Genomic DNA, 15,254 nt, shown 5'->3' on the forward strand with positions numbered 1-15,254 from the left:
GAGGAGGGTGAGATGGGGAAATATGGGATTTTGGGAAATGGAAGGAGTATGGGACGTGGTGGAAATGTGGGATGGGAGTGGTGGCAATGGGGAGGAAGAAGAAATGAATGGATGGGGGGAGGGCTAATGGAAGATTGGGATGAGGGATGGGGGTCCAATGGGAGAGGGGGAGTAATGGGAGCCAATGGGAGAGGGGATAAATGAAAAGCCAATAGGAGAGAGGGGAGGAATGGAAAGCCAATAGGAGAGGAGGAGGAAAACCTACTTTTTCTTATATATAGTCTTCCTTCTTCATTCATTCTCCCCTCATTTCATTCATTGAAGCAAGAAAGCAAGGACAATCAAGAGAGCAAGGAAGGAAGAGCAAGAAAGCAAGAAAGAGCAAACTTACAAACTTTTTCCAGGTACTTGCAAATTTTTTTGATTGATTCTTTTTCTAGAATTTTTTTTAAAATTTGAAGAGAGAGGAACTAGAGAGAGAATTCTTCACTTCGACGGTTGGTTTAGCATAGTTAAGCATAGATTAGATTGCCTTAGAGGAGAGACAATTCTCCAAGTTGCCAATCGAAGCCATGCTCAAATTTTTCTAACTAGTTCCTAATCATTGTTAGTCCCTTCACTCACATGCGGTTTAACACTCATAACATGCTATTAAATAAGACCTTTTACCATTTACCAAGAAGTTTATCAGTGGGCAGATTGCATGAGCAGATATCAGTGGATAGATTACATATATCAGTGGACAGATTACATGTCATGGGACATATTGGAGCTTGATGATTATTGGTTATTTTTATTGCATTTGTATAAATATTTAAGCTCCTTTATTGTCATAAAAACCCTTGTAAAGCCTTCTATGCTATTTTTTACATTTATTGTCATATTTAGCGCCTTGTAATAAACCTGACCATCCTGACCATTCACTATTTAACGAGTATCAGTGGGATGCATAAGTGGATATCATGTGGGCTGAAGGTGCAAGAATGGAATGGAAAGACATAATGAAAATGCTAGAGCAAAGCAAAGATAACTAAAGTACTCACATGATGGAAAGCATGATGTAGATGTAGACTCAAGGAAGTACAACACTCTTATAGAGTGCACACACAAACTAAAGTACCTAGTGTATATGGGATAGTTCCCAATATGACACGTGGCACTCTCACACAAATACTAGTTCCTAGTACACACTAGAACACTCAACTTGACTTCATGTTCTAACACCCCCCCATGAAGGAAAGGTGAGTGATAGCATGAGTTCATAAAAGATGTAGTTCCTTGATATTCCCAACAAATCCCCCCTCAAGGAAATGCCTCATACTGCAAGGATAAATCATAGGCTCATGGTCTCTCATGCCAGGGTCTCTGGTCAAGGATAAATCCACGGCTCTAGTCTCTCATGCAAGTTGGACATCCTTGGGTAGGTACATAATATGGGATATACCAGGATAAACACACAAACATAATAGATACTTCTGAGAGGTTCAAACATATAAGACAAGATACCTTTGCATACTCATAGCGGTTGCAACAAGTTTACAAAATCCTTTTTGGAAACATGATCCAGGCAGGGAACCTTAGAAACAAAAATCTTTATCATCTACCATATATGCTTTTTCATCACTTGTGTCCTCCACCATATTTGCTGGATTTTTCTTTGAGAAACAATTATTTTCAAAGTGGCCATTCTTGCCACAAATCCCACATGGCTTGATGCGAAAACAATCTTTCTCATCATGATTGTTTTTGCCACAATGTCTACAAGCTTTAAAATTCATCCTTTTGAACTTGGTTGCCAAAGCTAGTTCTCCCTCATCCTTCTGTTTCTCTTTCTTCCTTTCCTCTTCCTGCAATGCACTTATGATTCCTTCAAATGAAGGATTAGGACCATATTTCAGCGTGGTTACTAGGTTGTCGTATTCTTTTGGCATGCTTTTGAGAAGCACTGCCATAGAATCATCTTCTGTCACCGGTGAATCAACTGAAGCCAACTGGTTCATGAGACTTCTCATTTTGTTGATGTGAGCATCAAGAGGTGCTCCAGATGTCAGCTCTAACTCAAAGAACTCAATCTTGAGTGACAGCTTAGAATGCTTGCTACTTGCACCAAATAAGTGGTCAAGCACAGCCCAAAAGCTTCAGCAGGATCTTCAAGATTGGCAATGTGATGCAGATAATTGTCTCCAAGACCCAATGCAATGATTGCTAATGCTTGCTCGAGACGTTGAGGTTCCTTTTCCCTCTCATTTGATGAAGAAGTTCCCTTGACCAGATTCCACAGATTGTACTTCATCAAGTGGAACTTGATCTTCATTTGCCAGGTGTGGAATCCTTGGCCATTGAACTTTTCAATGGCAACGTGAGTATTCATCATGATCAAGCTGGAAAGTACCCCAAACTCGAAGTGAAGATCAGCAATATGCAACTCCCATGCACGCAGACAATGAACTGAAAATGGCGGGCAGATTCATGGGAAGACAACGAACATAATCAGCACAATTTGGGGCAGATTTTGAGCAAGACATGGCGCACAAATTTCAGCAAGATGTGGTGCATAAATTCAGTAGAGAATGGCATGGATCTGAGGCAGTTTATGGCAGGCAGAATGAGAAGAAAATGGTGCAGATTTTGAGCATAATGTGGCGCTGTTTTTGGAGCTGAATGTGACGCAGATTTGGGGCAAAACATGGCAAGAATAATGTGCAGAATGGCAGGTAGAATGCAGCTGGAAATGGCAAGGCAAAGAAGGATGAAATGGTGCGCTAAATATTGGAGTAGATTGTGGGCTACAATTAGGAGAAGAACATGGCAAGATGATGGCGGGCAACTTCAGGAAGATGGTGGGCAGAAGTAGACGGAGATGGTGGGCAACTCATGTTGAAGATCGAAGGGAAGTTCCAGCTCCACATGAAGGAGTTAAGGGAAGGGGAGCTCCATCATAGAGGAAGAGGGCAACTTCCTTTTCTGGCCGCCCTCATCCTCTAGGCTGAGCTAGGAGAAGGGGAAAGGAGGAGAGAACATGGCTCTGCTACCACATGAAGGTGCAAGAATGGAATGGAAAGACATAATGAAAATGCTAGAGCAAAGCAAAGATAACCAAAGTACTCACATGATGGAAAGCTTGATGTAGATGTAGACTCCTCTGATTTGACACAAGGAAGTACAACACTCTTATAGAGTGCACACACAAACTAAAGTACCTAGTGTATATGGGATAATTCCCAATATGACACGTGGCACTCTCACACAAATACTAGTTCCTAGTACACACTAGAACACTCAACTTGACTTCATGTTCTAACATGGGCTGCATAAGTGGATATCAGTGGAACAGTTTTGAGTGGATAGATTGCATCAGTTGGGTATCAGTGCACAGATATCAATGGATGGACAGATTACATGTCATCACGAAGATTGAAGCTTTATGACTAGAGGGCAAATCAATGGATGGATAGATTACATGTCTTCACGAAGATTGAAGCTTTATCACTAGACGACATTTTATATTACTTGTAAAGCTTTATTGGCTAATTTTTTTACATTTGTACAAATATTTAAGCCTTGTAAAGCCTTTTAGGCTATTTCCCACATTTATTGCCATATGAAGCCTTGTAAAGCCTTTTGGGCTATTTCCCACATTTATTGTATCAAGGGTTGTATATTGTACTTTACTTGTATGTATCTAAATTCTTCATTATCTTTTCTTGTAGGATTATGGAGCAATCAGCTAATGTGATGGCTATCCTAAATGACTCTGAGATCAAAGAATGGGTTTCTGATGTCATTCTGAATTTCAAAGGAAAGGAATATAGCCCCAATGGCTTTTGTAGGTGGACTCGATATCACATGGGCAGAAGAGCTTGGTTTCTTCATCAAAAGGAAAAGAGACTCTTTCTACTTATGTCAAAAAGGGAGTTCAATGGTGTTGAAGATCCATGGGATGCTACATTCTTCAAAAAAGATATGACTTCAAGCCTTGTGGTAGGCATAATAATATAGCAAAAAGACACCTTTGTGGATATTTTAACAAAGAGTTCAAATCCTGAAGTTGGCGGTATTCATTTTATTGTGTCAAGGAGAGACTCAAAGACCTTTGTGATGCCTCCTCCTCAACCATCAAAGTTTCCAGAGCTGTAAAGTGCATTGGAGACTCTTTCATATACTTGGGAGCAATTTCCTAGTGTGGTGGCAAAAAGGATGCATGCAAAGATAATGTTTGAATACTTTCAGGATGCAGAATATGCTCCTCATATTCAAGGATCTTCACATGAAGGAGATCAAAAAGCTCAAACTTCGATGCAGGAACAAGAAGAACAGGCACACTGTCACAAATGTGTAGAACATGAGTGCAAACTTCTAGAGCCAGAAATGGTGGATGTAACTAAGGATGATGAAAAACAAGCCTTGAGTGCACGGGAATTTAAAAAAATTGAAGAAGATCAAGGTCGATCCACTGCAGTTATGCTAGAATCCCTTGCTAGCAAACCACGACGTGAAATGCAAAAGGCTAGTACTGCAAGAGCCACGGTTCTAAGCAGTAAAAAAAGACATCGTCGCACTATAGAGAAAGATAATGTGGATGAAAAATGGTTAAAAAAAGAGAAAGATGAAGAAGACTCAGAACCCGAGGCTGAAGATGATCAGGATGAACTCACATCAATCAAAAATCTTAATCTGCGTCTTAATGAAGCAGTTACAGATGATGATGTGGGATATATCTGGGGTCAAAGGATGTGGTTTGTGAATGCCAAAGATGTGGAAGCTGCAGCTCTCTTTACTAATAGCCAAAGCCTTGATATATCCTATGCAATGCAAATATACGAGGCTTTGAGAGATGGTAAGAAACCTGTGGCAAGCAATGTGGTCTTGCGCCCAATAATGTTTTAATGTCCAACCAAAAATAGTTTTCAGGATCAAATAACATTTACAGGGCCTACACATTTTGAGGAAACCTTTAGTCAATTCTTTAAAGACACTCTTAAAAATATTCCACATGAACAAGGCGAAGAGGCACAAGGTGAGAATATGCTAAAGGAAGTAAAGAAGGAATTCCTCCTTCATTGCAGATTCTAGCCCATTGATGGTCAACATTGGGCTTATGCTTGTAATCAGATCGCAAGGGAAGCAAAGGAGGGCAAAAGACTCACTCCAGAACAATTTTCAAAGATAAGTTCATTCCATTATTATCCTGCAACAATCTGTATATTCAAGCATGATATCAAGTATTTGATTGAGTCCGAAAGACTTAATCATTATGTCCATGGAAAGCGTAAGATATCCTCAACATCAGAGGTCTTATAGAAGGCAAGGGTTATATGGACAACATTTGGTTCTCCAAATCCTGATTTGAAGCGAAAGGTCACAAAAGCAGACGCCGACACACTCACAAACTCCTATACTCCTTTGAGTGCAATTGTGCCTAGGGGAACTCAAGAGTGAGAAGAAAGTATGACAAGCCTCATGGTGGTGAGGGATAGATATGCCGACTACACTTCTATCATATTTTGTCCTGTTGAAATGTTCAATGAGATGCTTAAAACGTGCATTGCTTGTGAGCGTGGACAGCTGACCTATGAAGCTCCTTTGTTCATCTCCGGCAAGTCAAAGGTAATGGATAAGAAGGAGTTGACGGCAAGGATGTGGAGCCCTATAAAGTACTTACCTGATAAGTATGCATCCATGGCAGCACAAAAAATTTTAAAGAAAGAATGGTTTTTTGGAAAAAAAGACAAAGACCACTGCATGGAAGAATGCATCAATGTACAGCTGAGGTGTGATGCAGTGCATAGTGCCATTAAGTATTTGCTGTCAGAGAAACAAATTCCACTTACTCATTGTAACATTGACTATAATGTGGTGAAGCATATAGCTTCTTTGTCAACACCCAAGGTAAAGCTATGGGCAAACAGGTGGATTAAAAAGGATGAAGATGGGTCGGAATTAGTAACCTCTTATATGAGAAAAGAAATCCCACAACAGGTGGTTGCATATGTGGAAAGATTAATCAACGAGATAAGGATGCCAACAGATATGCAACAAAGCTTTCAATTCAATGTAGAGGTTACGGCAGAGTCTGGAAAGCTTTTGTGAACTTCAGGGGAGTCTCAGAAGATGACTTCTTCAAGAATGAGTCAGCATGGGATAAGCCACAACTATTCTTTATCAATGAAGTTTCTAGCGATGATATCCATAACTTTATTGATAGAATAGTATATACCACCATTAGCAAAGTGGCAATTTGCAACATTGTCATTTTTGTTGATAAAAAAGACAAAGAAGCCATGCAGGTTACTCTAGAGCGAGCATATTCATCAGATTTGAAGATCTATAGTGGTGTTTATGCAGCAAAGAGAGGCAAGAGAGAATGTGGCATAGCAATTCAATCTCTTAAATCATTCTTTTTGTGTATGCGGAGTCCCAACCCTGATCACTCCTTACAAAAGAACATAAGAGGGAATTCAAATAATTTGAGATTGATGCTAGAAGAGCAAGATATTCCCAGGTCCATACATTATCAAAAAAACAACTATGGAAGTCCTGCAAAAAGTGGGAGTCTCTTGCTTACCATGATGGAGAATTTGCTACCGGTAGGTTGGGAGGTCACCTTGTGCAGGATGGGATATTTATTTGAGGATCTCCTCAGAAAAGGCAACTCCACAAATATTATTGAAAATAAGCATTTCATGGCTTATTTCCAGCTTCAAGCAGATCTAACCACAGGCTATGAAAAAGAGATAGACCACAAGGACACCGATGACATGGATGATTACCTTGAAGATCATAATGTCCTAGTTGATGATGATGAAGATGGACTTACATGACCCGTTCACAGAGAGATTGGTGGATGAAGACAAACATGATGATGCCTTCTTTGATAATTATGGCTCACAAGGTTATGAAAAAAGGCCACTACGACAATACTTAGCGGTATGAAATCTCTATTTCTAAACTAAATACAATTTTTTAAATAAGATTTAAATTTAAAGATAATGAATCTAATCTCTCATATTTGTTTACAGGCAATAGAGGGAGAAGAAATGGATGAAGTCAATACGGAGGCACTCCCTTCTACTTCAACAATGCAACCACCTCTAAATTTGATTGAAGAATCAAATTTAGCTGCATTGGATAAAATGGAGAGCTCATTTGAAGTTAGGATCGTTTTGAAACGAGAACCTCAGTATTTAAGCTTTGGTAGAGAGGAGGTTTCAATCCTCTCCAATCCTTTAAAAGAGGTTAATGACAATGTTATCTTGGCCATTCTCAGGTAACGTTTGTTTATTTGTTGCTACTTCAATGAGCTAACATTTGTTTATTTATTCACAGTGTAGTTATATATCAGTTTCCTAGTGCAGAATGCAAATCAATTCTATGAGCTAATGTTTGTTTATTTCTTGGTGCAGTGTAGTTATTTCTCAGCTTCCTAGTGCAGTGCAGCATCGTGTCTACATGCTCGATGCTCTCCTTTCTTCTATTCTTAGCTCTCCTCAAAAGCCTATAGAAGATGTTTGTACCTGGTTAAGCCCTTTGAATTTAGATGGGGTGTGAGTCATCTTAATGCCTTATCATGAGGCGTAAGTATCAACTCTAACCTTATTTTTACTATTTCTTTGGCAAGTTTGTGTAAAACAATAATCATTTTTATTCTGGTCGTGTAGCTCACATTGGAGTCTGATCTTCTGGGAGCTTGAACTCAACCGTTTATGGTTTGTGAATTCAATAGAAGGCTATCATGCCAACTCCCCAAGGTAATTATTCTCTTAATATTTTTGATACTTTCTTATTTTGTATCTTATGATCATGACATATTAATATATTTAATATGTCATGATGGACAGTGCTGCATATCGGCTAGTATCTGGTGTCAGAACAACCACGAAGCAACAAGATCAAGTAGAATTCAAAAGACGTCTGCCAGTGGAGCAAAAAGATGGACATAGCTGTGGGTGGAGAGTTGCCTACAACTGCGTGTTGTTTCTTAGAGAGATTTTTGATTTGGAGTTACCAGTCAAAATGGAATCATATACAGAAGCCGATCTGCTAGCATTTTGGGCTAAGAGTATTCAGCGTCTAATTACTACCATTGATAAAACCTTATCTTTATACTTGTATGCTTGTTCAAGCCTTTATTTGGGATGTGTAAATCTCATAACTTTTTTATATTTTCCTCCAAGAGGAGAAGAGACTGAGTCTAATGAAAGCATGCTATCTTTATACTTCTATGATTATTTAAACCATTATTTTTATTTGGGATGTGTAAATCTCATAACTTTTTAAATTTTTCCTCCAAGAGGAGGAGAGACTCACTCTAATGAAAGCATGTATGAAACCTTTTTAAATTTTTGCTCCAAGTGCAGGAGAGACTCACTCTAATGAAAGCATGTATGAAACCTTACCTGCTTGTTTAAGCCTTTATTTGGGATGTGTACATCGCATAACTTTTTTATATTTTTATGGCAGAAGGAGGATGTGGAGGACATAGCAAGTGAAGAAGAATACGATGTAGACTACTCTCTCAATAAGATGAGTCATGAAAATATGTATCTATTGGAGCAGATTGGAAGTTCATTCATCGCTATGTTGTTAATTCGACAACAACCTCATTTTTTTGAATTTGGTGAAGAAGAGATTTCAATCCTCTTGAATCCTAAGAATGAGGTTAATGTCAAAGTCATTACAACCATCCTCAAGTTTGATGCAGCCTTTTCCTTGGCTTTATACTTTGCTTATTTTGATTAAACCCAAGAAGCTAATACTTTTTTTTTAAATATAGTAATGTTATAGCAAATTTTCCGCAAAATATACAAAGTGTTTCATATATGCTCTATCCTTGTATTTCGGAAGTGCTTAGCAACAAAGAAGAAACCATAAAGGATGTTTGCAAGTGGTTGAAGCACGTTCCTATGAATGACATACGAGTTATTTTTACAGCATATTATGAGAAGTAAGCATCAAACCCTACTTGTTTTTTCTATTGCATTGCTAGAATTGTCTCAAACACAGTAATTATTCTTTATTGATAATGCAGCTCACATTGGAGTCTGGTAGTCATGGACATCCTTCTGAAGAAGTGCTTCTTTGCCAACTCCATGACATCCGTCCATGGCAATGTGTTAGAGTAAGTATAGACTACACTTGTTGTCACTTCTTGACATGTAGATTGATATGCAATGCACATATTCACTGTTGTTATATGTTTTGATGTGCAGATCAGCTCGAAAGTTAGTAGGTGCTATCGACATAGTAATGTGGCAATGTGACTTGGCACAACAAATAGAGTATATAACATGTCAGGTATCACATCAAGAGAATAGCCACATCTATAATTGTGGATGGAGGGTGGGCTACAATTGCTTTTTGGTACTTGGTCAAATTTTTGAGATACAAAATGACACCACACTTTCAACATATACGGATTTGCATCTCTATGCATTTATAACATGTACCATTCGAGTAATCATTGATTGTGAAATGAATGCTGTCAAAGAGTCAAAGAGGACAGAAGACCTCAACTCTACAAACATGGCTTCATTGGAAGAATTGGGAAGCTCTTTTAATGTTAGGGTTATGATTCAACATAGACCTCAGTATCTTGAATTTGGGGGAGAGGAGATTTCAATTCTCTCTAGAGCTTCAAATGAGGTCAATAACAACGTTATGATGGCCATTCTTAGGTTTGATTCAAACTTATTGCATGGGTTGTCATATCCACTATAGGTTCATGGAATAATTTTAAGTTCAAGATACTACGACGAGAAATGATGTCACAACTACAATCAAGATGAGGGAGGTCATACTAGCTAGCATTAATCCTCGACCTTAGCGAAGAGTAGAAAGTTGCATGTATAGAGAATATGCATTCTCCAAAATAGACCTAACTAAAACAAACATTGGTGGCCTTGCACTATGGCAGTTCCTGGCACCGATTGCTACTGAGAGTCATTGATCAGAGATGGTACATAACGGAAAGGATTAAAAAAGGTCCTACTCTCCATGCTTGAGAGTTGCATTACCATTGTAAGTACAACAAAGAGGATCAACGTACTAAGCAAATGCAACTTTGAGAAACTAACGATCAACAACTTGGATTTGGATTGGAAGGAGAAGGCTCGATAAGAAAAAGCTACTTGTTTCAAAGATCAAGAGCGTTGAATGGATTCTGAGCTTGAACATCCATAAGGGTTGTGATTGAACTAGCCAAGGGTGAGGTATCGAAAGAGGGAGATCGAGGAAGACTAGGAAAATCTGACATTGGAGCAAAAGAAGAGTTTTTTTGAAGTTTTTTTGGATGGAGCTCCTCTCCAATCATCGTCACTCTTAGATTTTCACAATTTTTTCTTTATTGGAAGTCGACATCTGCCACTACATTTGTGCATGGTACCATTCGAAGGCCATGATTTTTAGAGCAACATTTGTCAAGGTGGTGCTCTTATCTATCTGCTCCACCTACTTCTATATGTTTTTCTCCACATGCAATTGATCACACATCATCTCTGCTTCAATACTAGCAGACCAATCATCTATAGGGTGTCATTGTTCCATTCACCACTACCATGGCAAACACCATTCAACACTCACAATTTCCTCATTGGCCGATAGATCTACTGTACTTTCCTAGAAATCTAGTCCGGTTTTATCTTTCCAAAACCTGTGCCACCTACAACTAGAGAAGGGCTACCTATAATCTATTCCTAATCCCATCTTACCTACAAATAGAGAAGGGCTAGCTAGATCTATTCCTAATCCCATCATTTTTTTTGTCGAAACCGATTGTTCTTAGAAATCACCACCATTTGTGAGGATCCATCGTTAATTAGATTGTATTTTTTTCATGATTGACTTTCTTGAGTTGGTTGTCATGTTTCTCCTCAAGGTCTTCGTTTTCTAGTAGAGAAGTCTATTTTTGTTCATAGCGACTGCACCAGTGTACCTTTCTTCTAGCCAAGTTCAAGCTATTCTTGAGGGGTTTGGTTTGAATGCAAAAAGACATCATGGAAATAAGGCATCCTAGGCAAAAAATCAGAGTGTGCCTACATGACTTCGAATGTGGCACATCATGTCCTTCGATGACTTGGTGCCAACACAAGGATAAATACTCAAGATCTAAGCTCACAACAAGCAACACACATTGCTTTATCATTGCCACTTGCAAACTTGTCCATACAATGACTTTATTAATACAAACTTCCAAGGAGATAGAAAGGCAACATTACAAACTTTGCCTGATCATGACACCAACGCCTTCTTTGAGGACATCACACAAAATATTACAAGCACGACAATCCCTTAGACAACATTTTCTTGGCTATATATGCATCTCAATACAAATCAATTAAAGGCAATAACAATCATTCAATGCACATGACCTATAAATTTATGCCTACTGTAGATTATCATGATGAACTCAAAAGTTTGAACAACCAACAGTGACAAATACATGACGATGTAATGTTAAAAAACAGATTAGGAAACCTAAAAAATCCATCCATCTCTTCTTAATTGGTGGTGTAGGCATAGGTAGAAGATTTTTCCTCTACATCATAGTCTAAGGACCCATTCAACAATATGCACAGGCAATTGATAGCGATGCCAATAGCCTAACAACTTTGCTTATGGACTACACAAGAAAAGTTGCTTTCTTGGGGGGGGGGTCACCTCCAAATAACTTAGTGTACCAAGTGCATTCAAAAGGAGAGGAATTATTTCCCATTTTGGGAAAAAATTTAACAGGATTACAATACAAATGAGGTTTTTAATTCAAATTTAGAAAAAATATCCATTAGTTCATAAGTAAAGAGGGCTGCTTTAATTGGAGAAAACATTTTAGTTGAGGGGTTTCTTAAATACCCCATGAAAGCACGTCATACCTAGGGTTTCTTAGTAGTTCACCCCCCACAAATAAGCATCACAACTTACGTAGCTCTGCACCTCCCACTACTCACCCCAACACCAATGAATCTAGCAGGTGAGAAGCTAGAAAAGCTCATTGTAGTGTATAAGAACCTAAATTTGGTTGTCTTTGATGAAGCATAACTTATTGGCCAGAAGATGTTACACTTAATTCACACTGACTATGATCAATTAAGCATAATCATACAAAAGCATTCAGTGGTTTGAATGTCATTTTTTGTGGTGCCCTCTACCAAGCAAGTCCTTTAAGAGACAAGTGGATATTCAAAACAACAATACACCCAATGACACTTATCATATTAGCAAAATGAAGTTCATTGCTATGATCTACAAAAAAAAAAGTGACAAAAAGATAATGAATTCATAGAAGTCCTAAATAGAAATTGGCTAGCACACAAATGAAGACTTGAAGTACATGAACCATAGGAAGCCAAACTCAAATTTTGAATTAACACATCTATTCTTCACCAATGCACAAAAACAAAGAAACAACAAATATATATTATAGAAACTATAGAATCCCCCACATCCTCCATGCAATTATATAAAACATACAATAAATAAATCAAAGCACCCACAAATACACAAGCAATAGTAGAACTACATGAAATATTAGCATTGAAGAAAGGAATGATAGGTGAAATATGTGCAAGCCAAGTAGATATTCAAGACGGGATTGTCATTGGTGCTAATAGTATTTTCAAAACCGCAGACCAACGATAAGCAGTGATTTGGATTTACTTCCTTACCACTAACATAGTCTACGAAAATAATTCCCTTTACATGAAGCAATAGAACCAAATTGGACACTGGACTACATCAAACCACCAAAGAATTTCAAATTGGAAAAACCCATTGAACATAATCACACAAAAGAAAAATTTAATACAACTAGCAAATGCATGAACATTACATAGATCACGAGGACTAACATGGCAATTGTAGCTTTTGATCCGCGTAACGTTCGTTTGCATGGACTTACATATATAGTGCTTTCCCTTTCTTGTTCAATAAGCTCAGGGATTTGTGATGGTATTAAAATGTTAGTTTTAAAACGTTGTATTACAATGTTTTGAATAATTTTAAATTATCCCTAGGGCATTTTAAAATGCCCCAGTAGTGATTTTTATCTGGGATTGGCTCCAACTGGTTCCTAACTGGTGCATCGATACACTGGCCGGTATGCCATAAATAGGACTCCCACGCCATGTAAATGTAAAGGCAATTTACAAACATCGGCTATTGTCTTTCTGCTATCGCTAAGTATAGGAGAAAGGAGGGAATCCAACATATACACACGGTTTTGTACGACTCTACCAAATCGTGAGATAACTATACTGCACCAACAAATAAATGAATATTAGCTTATTAGATTTAATCAAAATGTTGAATTATCAAGCAGAGGTATGTACCCTCTTTGGTCATCAGCTGCATGTAAAATCTAGCCATGACCATTGCAATCAAGGGATCTCCAAATGCTTTGGTGGTAAACTACATGTACTATGGTCATAACCATTGCATCAATGGAGGATGAGATGGGATTGGTAATCTCGATCAAATGAGGCTTTTCGATCAGTTGGATAAAAGGTTTTCATATTGATTTGTGGTCATATTTAGTTGTTTCCTTTGTATGCAAGTAGCACTCTCAGACGATCATGTACATAAGGATTGAATGACTAGTGCTTATGTATAACACAACAACACAAAGCACCCACAGATGCACACATAGATGCGTTTCCTTAACTTAAAAGAAAACTTATGGGTGCGTCTATTTGCGCATCTATAGACCCGTGTCTATAGGTGCATCTATATAATAGACAGATGTGCCTATAGATGTGCTTTTCGACACTCTATAGAAATTAAAAAAAAACAAAAAGATGCGTACATAGACATGCTTATAGACACTCTACAAAATCTTTTTTTTTAAATAAAAGCAGAATTTTATGTGGTTGAACAAAATGCTATGTATGTTGTGTATGATATGTGGTTACAAGAATCCCATTTCCACATTGTGCAATGCAATTCTTACAGCCAACCGCATTTCAATTAGCACGATTCCAAGCACGTCTATAGCCGATGATTACAATTCCAAATAAAACATTACAACTCCAAAACATTTAGCTCATAAGGCATTCATTGATAGAATGTTGCACAAGGAAATTGAAAGCCAAAAAAATAATAGGAGTGTATATTAATTCATAGCCTAAAAAGTGCTTGTATGTACATATAGCGCTAGCATGAACCCAAGCCACGTCCTATGGCTTCAAGTATAAAAAATAAGAGGAGTGTATATACAAGAGAGACACGAAGCCAAGCCAATGGCTTCAAGTACAAAAAAGAGTAGCTAGCACTACTTCTACAACTAATCTAAGTTCTCCGCATCCTTGCTCGCTTCTTTGCTCCCTTCTTCATTGATTTCGATGAGCACATGATTGGTCGAGGGCTGTGTGCCCCTTGATAGGATGATGACTGAAATTTTCTTGGAAGATAAGCATGTTGATTGCAACTATTCTCACTCCATGTTGACCACGGCAAGACTTTTGTGTTAAGATCTCATGACCTTTTTTTACATGGCTATTGGTTGTTGGCCTTGCTCACCTTCAAATAGATTCTGAAATAGTACATAGGATAGCAAAGTTAGTGCACCCAAGAGTTATGGATTATTCCAAAAAGACAGTCTTGAGTTCGGTCTTTTCGGATCCTATCAAGGGGCACACAACCCTCGACCAGTCATGTGCTGTCATGACCAGTCATGTGCTGTTATGGATAAAATTGTCTAAGAAAAAAGGCATTAATATGTGTGTGTGTTTGTATATGTGACAATAGTATAATAAAATATAGTGTGCATAGGGCCTAGGGTTGAGGTGGCAGGGCATGAGCATGTGCCACCCTTCCACGTAAGAGGACCCATAAGGTGTGTTGTACATAATTCATGATAGTAATATTATAAAATGCAAGGTGGCATGGCTCCTCCATGTGCCACCCCTCCACCTAGGTTGCATTTAGTGAGATATGGTTCAAAGTCCATGGTCAAAGTAATATAAAATAGGTGGAGATGGATATTATATTGAGTTATTCCCTCCATATGGGATAGGCCCATGTGGGGGAAGTATAGAAGATCCAAGAGAGCAAGTTAAATAATGGGAAAAGTAGGATGAGGTGGCAAGATTCCTTGTGCCAACCCTCCACTTGTCCTCCTAGAGGTTTGAACATATTATAAAATTGGGAAGAGACCAAGGGAGTATCATAGACTTGAGATATGGGGCTTGATTTATGTGAAAAATCGAGGCAAAGGGTTGTCGCACACAATTGAGAGTGTGTAACCGCCTAGCCCACATGGGAGA

Source organism: Dipteris shenzhenensis, chromosome 8, assembly GCF_047967505.1.
Source record: "Dipteris shenzhenensis isolate YYH24624 ecotype China chromosome 8, Dip_SZ_1.0, whole genome shotgun sequence".
Classification (NCBI taxonomy): Eukaryota; Viridiplantae; Streptophyta; class Polypodiopsida; order Gleicheniales; family Dipteridaceae; genus Dipteris; species Dipteris shenzhenensis.